General features: G+C 34.6%; 2 pseudogenes; one reads left to right on the top strand and one right to left on the bottom strand.

Moving 5' to 3' along the window:
• Positions 1–980: 980 nt before the first annotated feature.
• On the top strand, positions 981–2,244 carry LOC120183401 (annotated as a pseudogene).
• A 108-nt stretch (positions 2,245–2,352) lies between these two features.
• On the bottom strand, positions 2,353–5,990 carry LOC120183392 (annotated as a pseudogene).
• Between the last annotated feature and the right edge of the window lie 9,193 nt (positions 5,991–15,183).

Below are 15,183 nucleotides of genomic sequence, written 5' to 3'. Positions count from 1 at the left end.
TTTCTATTAATAGAAATCGTTGGAAATTAACAACTTTGTTACTGATTTATTTCAGAATTTTAGTTAATGACTAAATTCTGTTGATAGAATAAATCAAAATTTAATTTTGGTTTTATTGTTGGAGTTATTAATAATTCTAATTTCACGTTAAACAAAATAATGGATAATCACAGTTATTCACCTAATTCGTGATTTGTAATGTTGATTCCTACTCAAATTTTGAATCAAAATTCAACGATGTTAATGGGTGTAAGCCATCACAAGAAACTTGTAAAATTTTATGCATAGAATTTCAAGATATGACAACGTGAGTTGTTATTTTATTTGGTCATGTTGAATTTGATTAAATATCGGATAATCCTTGTATCATTAGAGATGATGAGATAAATGTTGTTATCACATGCATTACTATTTGGAAGTATCATGACTTTTTATATTGGAAATACATCATGAATATATTATCAGATACACTATATAAGGTGTACAATATCCATAAAAGAATTATGAAAAACAATGGAACATAAGATACAAAACGGAAGATACTGACACTAAAAAAATTTTAATGGTCAAATTCTTAAAATTCGTAATAATGGCACAAACGAGTGAGAATAAATATTTTATTACCTCATCTGATGATAACAAAAGTATTACAATGTGTATTTGCTAAAAGGGCAAAGGTGAAGTTATAGAAAAATTTGTTTTTTATAAAAATAAAGTTGAATATCAACTTAATAAATAGATTAAGATAAAAAGAAGTGATAGTGATGGTGAATATGTTAAATCATTGTGCACAATATGATATTATTCATGAAGTGATATCACTATGTTCTTTTAAAATAAATATAGTAGCAAATTTGCATAACCCTTAAAGGAAATAATGAATGAGTTGAGAATTGGCCTTTAAGACATTTAAGTTGGCTGAAATATAGACTTTTGCCTTTCTTTATCACAATTTAAACGAATGTTGCCGGGTTTATGCCATGCAGCTCTTTACTACTGTACATGGAAAAAGTGCTTTTCTCAACGAGACCCCAGTAAGAGGTGAATCTAATGCACAATGATTACTATATAGAGTAAATTACGCGTTTAGTATTTAACTATCAATTTTGATCCGTTTTAGTACCTAAACTTTCAATTTTTTTTTAAACTTAACGTGAAGTTTTTAACAAGAATTAAAATGAAACAAAAACTAAACGTTAGGTGTGATTTTGAAAAAAATTAAAAATTTAGATATTAAAATGGAATAAAACTGATAGTTTAGGTACTAACAGCGTAGTTTACCCTACCCTACTATATATAAATATAGGTCCGAAAACTTAACTGAAATCTCTGAAAGATATGTTCTTCTGCTCTGAAATTTTGCAATGTCATCTCAAACCGAACTCGTTAAGTCTCTACTTGCAACAGAGGTGTGGAGCTTCTTATGATCTGAAATTTCATTTTACCCCTTTTTTTTATTGTTGAGTGTAACTGAGGTACTGAACTTGATAATGCTTGGGTCCAACTTCTAATCCTGTTTTAGAAAATATTAGCTGATAATGCTTTCTAAGCAAGTAAAAGCTTGACTAACATTTTCCTGTTGAGCAGGTTGGAACAAAACGAGATGTGTTAACGGTGGATACTACTACAAATCGAATCAATAACTTACTTTTCAAGGTGACATAAAACTAGTGATTTTCCTTCTTTTTTTGCTATATTTTGCAAAATTGAAATGCGTAACGATTTTATTTGATTAAAAGGTGAGATTACTACGGATGAGCGGTTCCTGTGCATTGAACCTTTGTGGAAGGTTTGACCTGTTTTACGAACTTGGATATGGTGTCCCATGATATGCTTTTAATCATTTCAATGTTCGATGAAGGTCAGGGTTCTGTAAATTGATTGACAGTGTCTGCCTCTTTGTTCAGGGATGTAGCAGCTGGTGTTTTAATCGTTAAAGATGCTGCAGACCTTGTTTATGATCCTTAAGAAGCTAACACGTCTAACCAAGCATATCTATGTATTTCACTTTTGTAATCTGAACTGAAAGTTTATACTTGATGTTAACCGGTCGCGGCTTTTGTTTTTGGGTCAGGTTCGGTAAAGATTTCGAAATCACGGTTCCAAAAGTTGCTTCTACAAATCCATTCCTCAAAGATGCATTTGTCGAGGTTTTCAAGCAAACGGAATGAGGATGCTCTTCTGTGTAATCTACCATTGTTTGATATGCAGATGTTACTTTGTTCTTGTAAGGGAAGATTGTTGAAAACATTTATATTCTTGAGGGGAAAGCCAATATTGAGCTTATAACTCGCTTCAATGCATTTGCCGATCTAAATTTGATTTTGCTGAGCTTATAACTCGGTTCCAATATTGAATCGAAAAATATCTATTGGGAAATTGTAGTAAATTACATACCATTGTTGTTCGAATCAGACCGGACTGATCGGTTGAATAGGAAACAAGTGTTTTATCGAGGCAATTCCATTGAAAATGACCCTAAACTGGTAATGCTATACTGCTTAAAAGATATGTCGCTATAAAGATTCACTGCCGATGAACTCTCACCTCTGTGTAAGTCCTGTTGTTCATCGAGCAAGAAGCGAGTCTCCTCACGGTTAACTTGATGCCAAGGATATTTGTAAATCCGTCTTGACCCGGCGAGCTCTAACATCACTTCTTTCATTGTAGGTCGTTCTTCGCCCTTCAACCAAAGACATCTCATTGCAAGATCTGCAATGGCTTCAAGTTTTTCTATGTTCCCCTCATTCGCAAGTCTGGGCTCCAGTATTTGCACAAGACGACCCTGTTGCATTGCTTGAATGAAGTAAGAAGATAAGTTATTTTGGGCTTCAGATCTTTCAGATGACACCGGCAACTGCCCAGTAAGTAGTTCCACTAGCACCACCCCGAAGCTGTAGACATCGCTCTTCTCTGTCAGTCGGCTTGTTTGGAAGTATTCTGGGTCCAAGTACCCGAGGGTTCCTTTAACCAGGGTCGTTATTTGAGACTGGTCAGCGGGAATCATCCTCGAAGCTCCGAAATCTGCGACTTTTGCGGTGTAGTTGTCGTCCAATAATATGTTGGAAGATTTGATATCACGGTGAATGATGGGAACCACGACAGCAGAGTGGAGATAAGCAAGAGCACTTGCAGTTTCGGTGGCTATTCGTAGTCGATCTTCCCACGGGATCAACCGTCTCCTGCTGGGATTATGAATATGGTAGTGAAGGCTCTCATTAGGAACATATTCATAGACCAGTAGCGGAACCTCGGTTTCCAAACAACATCCCAAGAGCTTAACGACATTCCGATGATTGATTTGAGTGAGCACCACCACCTCATTGATGAACTCATTGATACGATTCCTGTCGACCATTCTCGACTTCTTTACGGCGATGACCTGACCGTTGCACAGAGTTCCTTTGTAAACTGTTCCACTGCCTCCTCGACCAGCCACTCGACTCTCTGCGTAATTGTCAGTTGCCTCTGCTAACTCTTGTGTAGTAAAGATTTTTGGGGTTCTCCGGAACCTTCATGGAAAGCAATTTGCTGCAGCAACAAGAAACCTCCATTTTGTCTGAAGTATTTTTGTTTGAGGTTCATTAACTCTCGTCTCTTTGTGCACATGTATACAGATGGGGCTAGGAGAATCACGAACAAGAGACAGCCAAAAACTGCGACGTATTGGAATTCGTTAGGTCGTGTAAATAGTAATTTTATCCTTTGAATCATCATATCGAAGTTTGAGGTTTTACCTAGAACAAGCGGCAATGGAAAGCTGCAACTATAGCTACCAAATGAATTAGTGCAAGTACCGTTGCCTTGATGATGACTGAGGCCAGCCACGTCTTTGCCTTCAAGAATCCATATTCAAAACTATGTGTTAGTTGATGGTAAATAATTTGCTAGATGACATATAAAAGATTATTGAAGGAAAGTGTCGCATGATCAAAATGATTAAGACGAAAGAAAATAAATATCAAATTTGAGACTATTATGAAAAAAAACCCTATTGAAATCTGAATTCCCAATTGTTCCAATTATAACATTAAATTTTTGTTTCAATTTTAATTATATCACTAGATTGTTAGATTTTAATGGCACGATGACATGAACAAATATTTCCATCACAGTGATAACATGGTCAAAATGACATTTTAACACGACTATTTATGCCCATAAAGATATCGTTCAAGGCACTATACATTAGAAATGTAATGATTTTGCCATTAAATTTTAAGAGGATTTAGATTTAGGCACTAAACATTTTTCGCCGCCGCTGACACTTGTCACAGGTCATCTTTAACTACAAGATTGATATTAGAGCTTTCGCATTTCACCCCTCTTTCTTCTCTTCCACGAAATCCACTCCAAATCAACGAAAATCAAGCTAAAGATTTGATATGATAACTCTTATCTCCTTTGATGGCCATCTAATGATGCTAGTTTTGAGGTATATTGTTCATCGTCTCTAAATAATATTTTTCACTGTTTGGATTTTCGAACAAACATCACTCAAATCTAAGAAACCCCTATACTCTTAAAAATGATAGAGTTTTTGTTTAATTTAATCGATTTGGAGTGTACTTCCTGGAAAATCAATCTTATGAGAAAAAGATGGGTGAAATGTGAACGTTTTGATAGTAATCTGACCATGAAAGACAGTCGACGATGGGTGTCGATTGGCTGCCAACGACGACCAGAAAAGTGTAGTGCCAAAAAATTATTGTTTAAAAGTTCAGTGACAAAATTGATATACATTAAAGTTCAATACCTAAAATAATGTTATTTTAGGTATAAATAGCTGCATCAAAACGATGTTATTTTGGACATTTCATCATTCCGTTAAAACGATGAATTTTAATGACTCATATAATTGAAGTCAAAGTCAAAATTTAATGCTAATTGAATTAATTAAAAATTAGGTGGTATAAATGATACACCTGTTAAAGTTTAGTAGTATTTGACGTAGTTGAACCTATAAAAAACAAAGCCTTCCATGATCTTTAAGATAATGCTTTGAATACTACTAACATTAGAGTTTTAAGCAAAGATTTACATACCTGGGCATCCTGAGGTTAGATAAGGATTACCTACATAACCATGTCTGCATCTGCAACGATAACCTCGACTCGTACTACCTGATCCATATCCAACACAGTCGCTGTTCAATCCTTTGCAACTTGTTCCAGTTGCTTCACAAGTCTCATTGCCTATAACCCAATCAAGAACAAATGTGGAACTCTCAATCTTTGACGAGGAACAACCATCGAGATCCGATGCCTCGAACCTGTAGCTCTCTTGGTCCACCACGAAAGCATATCCACAATTATCATGGGGCGTGGAGACACTGTATAGATCATTTATCTTTGAATCGTTGAGAAGGTTCTCAATAATTTCTACGTGAATCGTTTTAGTACCCTCAGGAATGGAGTCCTGACAGCAGCCGAGCCCCGAGCAAGACCCACTGGTAACATCCCGACGCTTGTCGTTGCACACTGAGAAGCAGCCGGTCGTGATATTCACATCTTGAAGGTATAATAAACCGAGGGAGTTGCAGCCTATGACGGTGAAATTGTTTGCAGTGTTGTTGAGAACGAACGGTGTATTGGTCAAAATGATGCTGGCTACACTCGAAACTGGAGTTCCGTACCCTGTGCCACTGAACACTTTGTTCCGTACACGAACCTGGTTATGAGGTACGGATATGTCGACTACCTCATGCAGATCAGCCCCCAAGCGTAAGAGTGGCTTCGGTGGACTGTACGAAGCGTTGCAGGTTACTTCAAAGCCAGGCATGAAGCATCCTTCACCGATACCGAAAGGGTAATCGATTGAGAAATTCCCACAGCTCCGTTGGCAGTCAGGATTCGGATCTCCGGCTGCCGATGATAAAAACAAAGCCAAAACAATCCATGGAAGCATGAGCAGAGGACGCTGAGATGCAAACATTGTTCGTCGCAAGTTGTTTAATACTCCAACGACTTGCTTTTGATGAATTTGGTGATAAGTTAGTACTAGTTCTTATACACTGTAAGAAAGTTTACTCCAGCAAGTCGGATACATATGGTCAGTCAATGTAATTACTGAACTAGATGTGACTGCTATAGTCGACTGAAACGAAACTTCACTTAGTCACCGATTGTGTGCATGTTATTTTGAACATATTTAGAATAAATTGATTATAAGCATCAAGAATGAAGTTTGTGTGAATTATCACACAATTATCATATTTATAAAGCTTAATAATTTAATCAACAACAACAACAACAAAACCCTATTTCCATATGTAATGGGGTAAGAGGGGGAGGGTAGTAGGTTGCCCCCAACTCCAGGTTGAGAGCAGCTTCCGTCGAAGACCTCCGAAAATTAGAAAATTAAAAATAAAGATAAAATACAATGCATGTATAAATAAATAAATAAATAAATACATAGTTGAACAGTCTTCTTATGCGGTCTTCTTATGCAGTCTTCATATGCGAGTTTGTAATGGGAAGTATTCCCTGCAAATAAATCCCTGCGTAAAAAAAAATTCTCTGCATATAGACAGAAAACGTAAGACCCGACTAAATTTAAAAAGAGGAAACATGAAGAGAATGATACACAATAGTCACCGATAGCAAGCTACGAGAAGGAATAAAAATCAAATGGATTAAAACCTAAACTAAGACAACACTAATCCGCTACCCTAGTTCTAAGCCTTCATAGATTCCAAAGAGAGAAATGTATAAATGGAAATCATGGAAATTACTACAAAGGCATTAAAAAGAAGACAGAGATGCTACACCCTATGGTTGTGACCCACACTACTGGGTTATCCTGGTCTTAAGTCTCTATAATTTCCTATCAGAGGTCATGTCCTCGGTAAGGGCTAAATCCTTCAAATCAGATCTCAAGTAGTCTACCCACTTCCTCCTCGGTCGTCCTCTCCTTCTGACACCGTCGGTTGTAATCGACTCTACCCTCCTGACCACATCCGAGGGTTGTCGCCTAAGGACATGCCCAAACCACCGAAGTCTTCACTCCCTCAATTTTTCGGATACAGGCACCACCCCCAAAGACATCCTAATTGTAGAGTTTGGTGTCATGTCCCACAGAGTCCGACCACATGTCCATCGAAGCATTCTCATTTCTGCGGCCTCCATCCTCCTTACGTGATCCTTTTTGATTGCCTAACATTCTGATCCATACAACATCGTTGGTCTTATTTCCATTGTATAAAATTTTCCCTTAAGTTTTAGAGGCACCTTCTAGTCACACAAAACTCCAGTAGCAGCCCTCCACTTTAGCCATAGCGCCTTAATACGGTGTGTAACGTCATCATCTACACCCCCATCTTTATGAATCATAGACCCTAGGTACTTGAAACAATCCTTTGAGGGGAGAACGTGTCCTTCTATGCATACTCCTACATCTTCCTCGTTTTGGTTCCCAGTGAAGTTTGTACATAATACTCTGTCTTTTCCATATTGATCCTTAGACCTTTTTCTTCCAAAGCAGTCTTCCAGGTCGCCAGTCTACTATTTAGCTCAGTTTTTGTTTCAGCAACTAGGACAATGTCGTCAGCGAAAAGCATACACCATGGAACACCGTCTGATGTCGCACAATATATGTCGTCCATAATCAAGGCGAAGATGTAAGGGCTAAGAAATGACCCATGGTGGAGTCCGATTTCCAACGGGAAAGCCTCGGTGTCGCCAACTGTAGTCCTGACGTATGTAGTAGATCTACAGTAAATATCACAAATCGCCCGGATATAAGAATTTTGGATCTGTCTCGTTTCCAAGGTCTTCCAGATCGTATCACGGGGAACACTATCATACGCTTTCTCAAGGTCAATGAACGCCATGTGAAAATCTCTATTTTCCCCCTATTTCTCCATAAGCCGTCGAAGTAGATGAATCGCCTCCGTAGTAGACCTGCGGGCATAAAGCCAAATTGGTTTTCCGAAACCCTAGTAACTTGTCTCAACCTAGCCTCTATTACTCTTTCTCATAGCTTCATGGTATGATGAGTAGTTTAATACTCTGTAGTTACCACAACATTGGGGATTTCTTTTATTCTTATAGATTGATATCACCGTAGACTCTCTCCACTCCTCTGGCATCTTGGCAGTCTTTAAATAATATTAAAGATGTTGGTTAACCACTTTGTCTGGTCTAAGCCAACACCCTAGTGTCATAGGTAGTATGATGGTCGACTGGCCCATCAACGATACTATCTCTATAGGTAGAGACACGTCATTATATAAGCCATAGAAGTAACAACCCAAACCCTCTTAATATCATAATCTTTCACTAAAAGAACACCTTGTTATCCTTAATAATTTAATCAATGTTTCTATAAAAAAAACACAACGATTTAACTAAAGAAATCGACAAAAAAATATTATAAATCAAATTAAAAAAGACAAAAATAAAATATAGAAGTTAGACTTGTCAATTCTTCTAATAAGACATTATTAATCCAACAATGACGGATACCAACAAAAGAAAAATCCAATTTTCTTGTCTCTCGCTTGTGGGCCTCTTATTTTAGCGTCTACCATTGGAAAATATGAACAACGTTCTATGCACTTGTTGACAATTTGGTATATATCTTTGGTTATTTTTCACAAGTTGATGCATTAATAAAACTATAAAAGGGTTAATTCCATATTTAGTCATTTTTCTTTAATGTATCATTGTTTACTCATTCGGTTATAAAAATTTTGTATAATTAGTCACTCAACCGTTAATTGTTTAATTGCGTTTCGGGTTTTTTATTTCTAAAATTTTAACATTATTCCTTCTCATGGCCGATATATTATCCACTGTAGCTATCGCAGCAAACAATACAATTGTTCCAAAGCATTTTCTTTTTCCATGAAATTGATAAATTCAAATCAAATTTTTAATCTTATATTGGTCTGCTTTGTAATCTTCATTGTTTACTCTATGTGAAATCGAGATGAATTGATTTTCTTTTCTTTTTCAATCTCCTCATCATTTGGATTTGTAAGGAACTCTTTAGCGTCAGTGAATCAAAAGGAATAGAAATTAAAAATCTGAATTTAAAAGGAAAGTTTCATTGAATTTCCATAAATTTATAAAATCAGTTTTCTTTTTGCATAATTTTCAAATCGTGATAATGATGGGATGATCAAAACAGTAAAACTCAAACCAAATACACAAATGGATCATCGACTGTAGGGAGTTGTTTTCTTAAGTCCCTCGACTACTATAATTTACAAAATGGTCATCTGGCTATTCATATGTTCCAAATTCGTCATTTTTCGTTAAAAATAACGATTTTCTAAGTGGAACGTTAATACACTAACCGAGATAAGATAATCTTTTAAGATTCTAGGATTAGATTTTATCATATCTCAATCAACAAGTTAAATTTCAGCTTAGACTACAGTCTTTTTTTAAGAAAAATGACGAGTTTGGAACACATGGATAGTCAGATGACCATTTTTGTAATTTTTAATAGTCAATGGACTCAACAAAGTAATACCTATAGTTAGGGGACCATTTTATAACTTTTAACAGTCAAGTGACTCAACAAAATCATCCTATAGTTTGGGGACCATTTGTGGATTTTACCCTAAAATTAAATGTTTCCGAAAAGTAAGATACAAAATATCATAGAAATAATCTAAGAAAGTGAAAGTTTTTTTTTTTTTTTTTGCTTTGAACTTTCAATGTATAGTAATCACGTTATATTCATTGATTAAGACCAGCATCTAACTCGTGAATATATTCAGCATTCATGGTAAGTTTTAAATAATTACTGCCTCTCCTATAAAAACTTTCTATTATTAATATTTTTGTCAAATTTTTTTAAAATTTTGACTAATTATTATTTTAAATTTATAATTGATAAAAATATGTAAAAATGTATTTTAAAAACTTTCGATCAAATATTTTTCAAATATGTATTTTATAAAATTTAATTATTTAAAATAATCAATGTCAAAATTTAAAAATTTTAACTTTTTAAAAATCAACCGGAGATAATTTTTAGGACGGATGGAATATAATTGCTGGTAATAAGACTTGTGAAGCAGCTTAAAAAAATAGGGATACTTATGCCTGCAAAGGTATGAACAAAGACTGCGTTGGATATGGACCAGATGGTGGTCCAAGTTATCGTTGCAGTGGAACTACGGTATATACTCATTTTCGTCTGGATTTTTTTTAATATATATAATAATATAGTATAGTTTTTGAAAATTTTTTGAAAAAAATATATATAATATATAGTTTTTGAAAGTATATATAATATGGCAAAAATGCCAGAATAATGCATGTGGGGAATATTTTTTCCCCAACTAATGCCCTTTGCCTATTATTTCCCCAAATGGGGTGAAATATACAGTGCTTAATGTGGTTCTTTGGAAAGCTCGGCGTCTTTAGGCTGTCGTCGTCTTCAACTTGGATATCCCGGCGTCTTCAGCAGATGTGGAAGCGTGGGAGCTGTGCATGATCTCTCGGCGTCTTCAGTTGGATTCTTCATAGGAACTCTCGGCGTCTTCAGTGCTGTGCATGGGACTGGACGTGAGAATCACGGGTTCTGCAAGGAGAGAGCACGGGTTCTGCAAGGAGAAATCACGGGTCCTGGGTCCTGCAAGGCTGCACGTCTGCATGTGGGGTCCTGCACGTCTGCATGTGGGGGGCTGCAACTGATGGTTTCTCGGCGTCTTCTTTACATTTAGGTAAGGATTTCTCGGCGTCTTTGCATGGAAAGCTGGATAGCTCGGCGTCTTCTTAACAATAAATATGGATGAGTTACGAATGTGTTTATAAGAGATGCTCGGCTGAGGCTGAGGCAATTCACAATTACAGAAGCAGTGAGAGCTTGAGAGGGAGATTGATCAGCAGTGAGAGCTTGAGAGGGAGATTGATCACAAAGCATAGCCTGAGGTAATTTAAACTCAAGCCCTATATCTCATTTGATTCTATTTTAAAGGTTTATGGTTTCATATTGATCTCATAATTTTAGTTTCATAGTTTATTAATTGTGATTATATGTTGTTACACTCTGAAATAATAATTTATATTGTTACATAATTTGAAATAAGGTTGGGACCATTTTGGAACATTGTAAAGTTTTAGGGACCATTTTGTAAAATTTAAGGAATTTAAGGAATAAGAGTAAATTATTAAAAGTTGCTATACTATGCTGGAATTTAGTATTAGTATGCTTAATTGGTTAAATTAGAAAGAATTTAAAATTTATGGATTAAATTGCTAACTTTGAAAATGTTGAGAACCAAATAGTAATTAGGGATCGTTTTGCAAAATTTGAGGAATTTAAGAAATTAGAGTAAATTATAAAAAGTTGGTATACTATGCTTGAATTTAGTATTAATATGCTTAATTGGTTAAATTTGAAAGAATTTATAAATTTAGTGATTAAATTGCAAAGTTTGAAAATGTTGAGAAGCAAATAGTAATTAGGGATCATTTTATATTTGATGTTTATTTTTTATTAAAGTAGATAACATGCAATTGATTATTTGAATAAAACAATGTAATAATTGAGTGTAATATTTAATTTTTTTTGTCTAGATTTGTTGAAACATGGCCGAAGAAAATGTTCTTTTGAGGCTAGATGGTCGACACATTTCGAGTAATTTGGGAGAACTGGTAATATGATCGACTTATTTTTTTTATTATATAAAAATACAACTAAAAATTACACGAAAATTTAAATTAACAATAATACTCAAACTTAAATTTTCTGTATACCTAATCATCAAACTTACATTTTCTAATTTTAAATTATCATTAGTACTCTAAATTCATTACTATGGTCTCATGAACAAAATTTAAATGTATCATTCTCCTAACATATAAGCATTCTTTCAACACGAAAAAAACAGAGTTCGCATGGAAACGAGAAAGAACTACGTGTTTTTGAACGACGTTAAACCAAAGCTCGAAAAATTACCGAACCAACAAAAATCTCCAATATCACTTCAAGCAGCAGCTTCAATTGAATCTAATGCAAAAAAAAATCCCTCACTTGCTTCTGTAAGTTACAACAAACTGCATGCAATGAAATACAATACCCACCCCTCTTTTATAACAAGTAATTGAAGACTTCGAGTCCAACTTGCTTCAGACGAATCTCACGTTTCAGACGAATCTCACGCTTCGGACACAAAGAAGAGGCGCATGCAGAACGAATCTCGGAAGAAGAAGACGCCGAGATATCACGACCACCTGCAACCAAATATTCTCCTAGATTAATAAAAATATTATATTTAAATGATAAATAATTTTAATAAAAGTTACTCCTGGTCGAAGATAAAAATTCCTCATTGGTTCTTGATTGGATTGCTGGTAATAAGACTTGTGAAGCAGCTTAAAAAATAGGGATCTGCAAAGGTATGAACAGCGACTGCGTTGGATATGACCAGATGGGGTCCAAGTTATCGTTGCAGTGGAACTACGGTATATACTCATTTTCGTCTGAATTTTTTTTAATATATATAATAAATAGTATAGTTTTTGTATATATAATATATATTTTAAAAATATTTTAATATTATATATATAATTTTGAAAACGTTTTAGAAAATATATATAATATATATTTTTAGAAAACATTCGGAAATTTTTTATATTCTGTATGATTTCGAAAAAATATAATATTTTTTCGTTTATATTTATTTACGCTTTTATTTTTGTTTATTCATTCATTTAGGGTCCAATAAGTCCAAATAGTTCAACAAGGAGCCCAAATCAAGGTCTGGATCCAGACCCGCCTGACCCAACATGTCACAAAACCCGGCCCAGAACTAAATCCGAAACATTAGAGTTGCAAGTTCAGCAAGGGCGCCGTAGCATGAGGATCGTTGGATCTGGCCACCTGATCCAACGGCCACAAAGGCAGCCAGAGAACACCAAGTGACCAGGTGAGGATTTCGATAAAAAATCAGTCACAAAACAACCAAGGCCGATGAGTCCCGGCTAAATCAGGACTGACCCATCTTATTTTAGTCGGTCAAGCAAGCAACAACTCTGAATAAATCGGGAAACATGGTCAAGTAACCCAGAAACAGTCGAGAATGACACTAGAGCAATCGGGAACGACCACGATAGGGGCCTATAAATTCCCTGCAAGACATCATCGAAGAACACACAAAGAAAACAACAAGCGCACGAAAAATCACCAGAGAAAATCGAACAAAACCATTCAAAACATAAGCAAGAAAGCTTAAAAAACAGTAAAGAAAATCATAAGGAAACAACCAAGCAAGCCTCGGTCTTGATAGGCAGAAGAAATCACAAACGACAGAGAACCAACGGTCACTGGGAAAAGGCGAAGAAAAGTCGAAAAGGTAAAACCTGAAACCTTTTGTTTAAATCTACGCCGATTCGGTTTGTTTTAGGATGATCAGGCTTTGGATTTGTAATCACAGGATCAAGGAGAACATTTTGAGGTAGTTTATTTTTTTCGGCCACCAGAGGCGGTGGTCGGTGCTGCGGGGCGTCGTCGGAGTGTGATCGGCACTAGGCCGGTTAAAGGGAGAGGGGAAAGTGTTTTGAGAGGTTTTTGTTTTTTTGGGTGAAAGGTTTAAAATGATATTTTTTTAGGTTTTTGGGTATTTATAACTGAGGGACCTTTGTATAAATATGAAATTCTTAAATTATTTCTGCAGTCCCTGCAGTTTTGATGCGTAATTCATTTTGGTCACCTGTTGTGAATTTACCCTTGAATTTTGAATTATTTCGATTTAATCTATATTCATATTTTTATATTTATGCAATTAAGCCCTCTAACTTCTTATTTTTTTCTTGCAACCGGTAATTAATGTCAATTTAGTATTTGATGTTTAGTTCCTTTCAATTTAATCCTTTAATTCGAATTTTCTTTTAAATTTTTATTCATTTTTTATTTTATTTCATTTTCAATATTATTTCGCCTTAATTCAATTTATTTTTTATATTTTATCGTATCTTAACTCTAGTACTAATTCCTTTCAATTTCATTTTATTTTATTAGCTCTTTTAAAAATCTTTTATTTAATTTTTTTTATTATCTTTAACATTCTCTTTGTTTGTTTTATTTTATTTTATCATTTAGCATTAATCTAGTTTTAGGGATAATTTCAATCGGTCAAAGGTAAGTGTCGGAACCGTCTTTTGGTTCGGCTCGAAATTAGGCTTCAACTTAGGAAAATGGATTAGGAGTCGCCACCGACCATTTTAAAACGAATTTAGGTGGGTCGGACACCATCTTACCTGATTTGCGTCGTACAAGAAACGTGTCGGGTTCGGGAGTCGGTTACAGTCAAGGAAGGATTAACACCCTTGAACCGCCCTTTCGGTACTTATTAATTTTTCAATTGTCTTTAATTGCGAAAATCAAGAATTTAAATTGAAATTTAAAAATACGGGGCTCGTGTTGATGTTGTGGCCGATCATCCCGGGATGGGTCAGTCCCGGGATTTCAGGTCGGCCGTTTCGTCCCTTGATCGTTGTGGTACTGATGATTCTGTGTGGTTCTGGTTTCATGACTTACGGCGCTTGACTGAGATGAAAGGGAACCCTAGTTTCCCTGTTGGGCTGGTTCAAGCCATGTTCTGGATTGAACTATGACCATATTAGACCCAAAACAGATCTTTGACTTTGACCATACAAAAAACATAAATAATATAAGAAATAAAATAAAATAAATAATAATAATAATACTATATTATATATATAAAAATATTTTCAAAAATATGTAATATATAAATTTCCAAAATGTTTTTTAAAAACTATATATTATACATATTTTCAAAAACGTTTTAAAAACTATATAATATATATTTTTTAAAAAATGTTTTAAAAACTATATATTATATATATTTTCAAAATATTTTTAAAAACTATATAATATATAAATGTTTTCATAAACGTTTTCAAAACTATATATATAAATTTTCAAAATAATTTTAAAAATATATATATATATTTTCTAAAATGTTTTAAAAACTATATATTATATAGTTTTCAAAAATATTTTAAAAACTATATATTATGTACATTTTCAAAATATTTTTAAAAACTATATATAATATACGTGTTTTCAAAAACCGTTTTGCAAACTATATAATATATATATATATGTATAAAATAAAATAAAAAATAGACGAAAATGAGTGTCTACAGTTGTCCCTCAGTAAAAAGGGTATACTTTAGGGGAAAAGGTGTATTTAAGTAA

The sequence above is a fragment of the Hibiscus syriacus genome, unplaced genomic scaffold (genome assembly GCF_006381635.1).
Source record: "Hibiscus syriacus cultivar Baekdansim isolate YM2019G1 unplaced genomic scaffold, ASM638163v2 tig00112761_pilon, whole genome shotgun sequence".
In the NCBI taxonomy this organism is placed as follows: domain Eukaryota; kingdom Viridiplantae; phylum Streptophyta; class Magnoliopsida; order Malvales; family Malvaceae; genus Hibiscus; species Hibiscus syriacus.
The sequence above is the reverse complement of the archived record's forward strand: the minus strand, read 5'-3'. Positions and strand labels throughout refer to the sequence as shown.